The sequence below is a fragment of the Mastomys coucha genome, unplaced genomic scaffold, assembly GCF_008632895.1.
Source record: "Mastomys coucha isolate ucsf_1 unplaced genomic scaffold, UCSF_Mcou_1 pScaffold16, whole genome shotgun sequence".
Classification (NCBI taxonomy): Eukaryota; Metazoa; Chordata; class Mammalia; order Rodentia; family Muridae; genus Mastomys; species Mastomys coucha.
Window position 1 is genome coordinate 3,749,464 of NW_022196898.1, and position 4,718 is coordinate 3,754,181.

Consider the following 4,718-nt stretch of genomic DNA (forward strand, 5'->3'; position numbering starts at 1 on the left):
TCTGCTCCATAGTTAATCTCGGCAACTCCTCCCGTGGGTATTTGATTCCCCCTTTTAAGAAGGAATGTGTTTGTTTGTTTTTTATTTTATTTTATTTTTTACATGTCTGCACATGCATCTTGCACATGAATGAAAGTGTCCATTGAGACCAGAAGAGGATGTTGGATCTCCTTGACCAGAGTTATGACTGGAATTCAGGTTCTGGGAACCAAACTCAGGTCCTTGCAAAATCAAGACAGGGTCTTAACCACTGGGCAATCTCTTCGATCTTTAATGAAAATTTCTTAACAACTGTTGTAGTTTATATTTTAAAACACAGACTGGAAAGACAGCTCAGAGGTTAAGAGCACTCGTTACTCTTGCAGAGGACCCAAGCTCAGTTCCCAGCACCCACATCTGGCAGCTCACAATCACATGTAAGTTTGGCTCCCAAAGTTCCAGCACCCTCTTCTGGCTTCCCTAACCCTATTAAAAATGGGGCACAGAGCTAAACAAAGAATTCTCAACTGATGAACACCGAATGGCTGGGAAGCACCTAAAGAAATGTTCAACATCTTTAGTCATCAGGGAAATGCAAATCAAAACAACTCTGAGATTCCACCTCACACCAGTCAGATTAGCTAGGATAAAAGACTCAGGTGACAGCAGATGCTGGCGAAGTTGTGGAGAAAGAGAAACACTACTTCATTGCTGGTGGGATTGCAAGCTGGTACAACCACTCTGGAAATCAGTTTGGCGGTTCCTCCGGAAATTGGACATAGTTCTACCAGAGGACCCAGCTATACCACTCCTGGGCATATACCCAGAAGATGCTCCAACATGTAATAAGGACACATGCTCCACCATGTTCATAGCAGCCTTATTTATAATAGCCAGAACCTGGAAACAACCCAGATGTCCCTCAACAGAGGAATGGATACAGAAATTGTGGTACGTCTACACAATGGAGTACTACTCAGCTATCAAAAACAATGAAATTATGAAATTCTTAGGGAAATGTATGGATCTGGAGAATATCATCCTGAGTGAGGTAACCCAATCACAAAAGAACACACATGGCATGCACTCTCTGATAAATGGTTATTAGCCCAGAAGCTCGGAATACAGGAAGAACAACCCACAAACCACAAAAAACTCAAGAAGAAGGAAGACCAAAATGTGGACATTTAATTCCTTCTTAAAAGGGGGAACAAAATACCCACGGAAGGAGTTGCAGAGACTAACTGTAGAGCAGAGACTGAAGGAAGGACAGTCCAGCTGATATAGCTGTCTCCTGAGAGGCTCTGACAGTACCCTACTAATACAGAAGTGGAGACTCACAGCCATCCATTGAACTGAGTACAGGGTCCCTAATGAAAGAGTTAGAGAAAGGACCAAAGGAGCTGAAGGGTTTGCAGCCCCCTAGGATGAACAACAATATGAACTAACTAGTACCCACAGAGCTCCCAGGAACTCAACCACCAACCAAGGAGTACACATGGTGGGACTGATTGATTGCTCTGCCAGCATGTATATAGTAGAGGATTGCAAAGTCGGTCATCAATGGGAGGAGAGGCCCTTGGCCCTGTGAAGGTTCTGTGCCCCAGTATAGGGGAATGCAGGGCCAAAAGTGGGAGAGGGCAGGGTGGCAAGCAGGGGGAGGGGGGAGGCAAAGGGGTTTGTTCTTGTTATTTTGTTTTTGTTTTTGTTTTTGTTTTTTTTTGAGGAGAAACTGGGAAAGGAGAACTCATATGACATGTAAATAAAGAAAATATCTAATAAAGAAAGAATAATTACTTTCTTGCTTCAAAAAAAAAAGATAAATAAGTCTAATTCCATTCTTATACCATCTCTATCAAGGAGTCTCCTGGCCATTCTCCCTCCTTGTAACTCAGCCATGTCTATCAAAGTGACATTCAGACATCTAATACTATACGAAAGTTCTCTCTTTTGATATTATAAAAAGGAAAACATAAATTTTAAAAACACAATTTTCTGAAATAGGTCCCAGTTTTGCTCTCCTCTGGACAGTCGTGGTCTTTCTCATTTCTAACCTTCAAAAACTCCTTCTTGACTCTGCTTCTGAACTGTTTGCACATGGCTTAGAGTGACAAGCAGTTTGTTCTGGGACGTCCTACCTTAGCCCTTCAAGGAGACCTTGCATTTATTTCACATCTTCTCACATCTGTTTGGCACAGGAAGAGCAATAAAAGTTTGCTCTACATTTCATTACATTTCTTGGTACAACCACCCACTTGGATCTGGCAAAGAACACAGTTTTAAAAATTCCTCCACAGTGTGGGCTTTCCCACACATCTGGAGTAAATATAACTTAAAGAAGTAAACACATGGGCTGGAGAGATGGCCCAGTGGTTAAAAGCACTTGCTGCTCTTGCAGGGGATGTAGATTACCAGAGTCCATGGACAGTTCACAATTGCCTGTAACTGCAACTCCCATTCATCTGACATAATCTTTTGGCTTCCAAGGACACATACAATCACAGACACAAGTGTAAACACACAATAATAAAATCTTCAAAAAGTTATAAACACCAATTGTATTTCTATTTGAAGAGAAAATAGAAGACAGCATATAGCTGTCAGTTTCTATTTCAGATTGCTCCAATTACCCACATATGCAGCTAAAATCCTTTCTGTGTTTAGAAGAACTATTTCCCATGAAAGAAAACAGCAGATTTCTTTTGGCTGCTCTATAAAGGCGATAAGAATGACAACTTGCTTGGCTGGAGAGAGAGATGGTTCAGCAGTTAAGAGCACTTGATGGGTTCAGTTCCCAGAATCCAGAGGGTGCCTCACAACTATCTATAACTCCAGTTCCAGGGGACCCAGTGGCCTCTTCTCACCTCTAAGGGCACCAGCCATGCCTGTGATGCATATACATCTATATAGGGAAAGCACTCATATGCATAAACTAAGGTTGGGTTTTGCTGCTGCTGCTGTTTTTAAGAATGATTTGCTTGGGTCATCTGACCCTTCTGCGAAATAAAAAGGGGAGGATTGCAAATTCCAGCTTCATAGGCTGTAAGAATGAAGTTACATGGTAAAATGCAAAGAGAAATTAATATAACTAATTCCCATGCAACTTTAAATGCATCAATTCTTTGGCTAGATTCAGTTCTTGTTGCCTTGACTTATGAGGAGCTGTGTTATGGACATGACACAGAGTATGGGAAATGGGTGGCTGTTGAAAGTCTCTGCATCTCCTCCCACTGAGTGGGAGAGATGTGAGAAGCACAAGGAATGGGTATAAAAGAGCCTCCTCTTTCTGCTGCTGCTGCTGTGGCTGCTGCTTTCTCCCTTGAAATTATGTATCATAAGTTCCCTGCCCTGGAGTTGCTACATTGTTACATCACATGGATGTCCTCCAGCTGGCAGGTGTAGATGATCCCAGTCTTTATTGCCACCATGTCAAGTCACAGGTGAACAGAGTGGTCCATGTCACATGCAGAGCTCACCCTTGATCACTTCTGATACAAGCACATAACTAATAAGATAAAGTTGCTCTACATTTTGGGACTCTGACTTCATGATTCTCAATTAGAAGATAGCAACTCCTCACACTTTGTCTCAAGATAAAACTTAAGATATACTTCATCTCTCAAATTCACCAACTTAAAAGATGCAAGTCAGTTGTTGGGGTGTAGTCACAGAATTTTCCAAATTTTTTTTTTTTTACCAATGTTCAACCTTGAGACCATTTCATTAAAAACAAACCAACATCCACCACCAACAAAGCCCACCAGGTCAAGTGATAGTCACTCACATTTTTTCAAGCCCCAGTCTAGAAGCCATCATTAACATCCTGTCTCCATAGATTTGCCCACCCCATACATATATAAAGGGAATTGTGATGTCGGGTCCTTTGACAATGGCTTCTTTCACTTAGTCAAATGTTCTTTCCTGTACTTTCTGCTTTCAGAAATAATACACCAGTACTTTCTGCTTTCAGAAAGGAAGGGACTATTTTCTCACACAGAAAGGAAGTAAATATTTTAGATTCCAGGCTGTTTTGTCCCTATGGCAGTTACAGTACCCTACAGGTACAGGACTAATGCAGCCATAGACAATATGGAGAAATATGACAGGAGCCACATTAAAATGAACAAACAAACAAAAGCCACTTTTATTTACAGAATAATGGGGAGAGGTAGCTATGACTCACAGCTCAGTTTGCTGACCTTGATTTATGCATCTGAGGAGAGCCTGTTTTTGAAAAAAAAATTTTTTTAGAAAAGAACTTCAAGTCTTAAATAAACTATTGACCATATTTCTTTATAATTCAAATTTTAAGCCAAAGCTGAAGGTTTTATTAAATTTCAAGAGTCAGCAGAGTAGGTATAAATCAATGTAGAATGTAGCAGAAAATGTGCACCAGGGAACATTATTTCAGAGATTCCTTTGATCTGCTGAGCCACAAATCTTAAGACTTATTACACATAAAAATCAGCTAAAATGCTGGGGATCTTTCTCCTGCTGGGTTCCTTCTACCAGAATGTTTTTGTCAGGGGTTGCTTTCCCTTGGCTTTGAAAGTTTTAGGATGTTCTTTATGACAATTCCTCTTTTCATGAAGCATTTTGTAGACTATATGTAGACCTATCCTATTCATAACCCCATCCAGATAAGTCCTTTATGATCCCTGCAATATATTATACATATATATGAAAAATATATAGTGTACATAACATATACTGCATATATATATATATATATATATATA

General features: G+C 40.3%; 1 long non-coding RNA gene across 1 annotated transcript in view; it reads right to left on the reverse strand.

Moving 5' to 3' along the window:
* Positions 1-2,003: 2,003 nt before the first annotated feature.
* The window catches only part of LOC116092859, a 37,604-nt gene continuing 34,889 nt past the window's right edge, over positions 2,004-4,718 (reverse strand). Inside the window, exon 5 of the long non-coding RNA XR_004119537.1 lies at positions 2,004-4,203. This is a non-coding gene — a long non-coding RNA (uncharacterized LOC116092859). The remainder of the gene's footprint in view (positions 4,204-4,718) is intronic.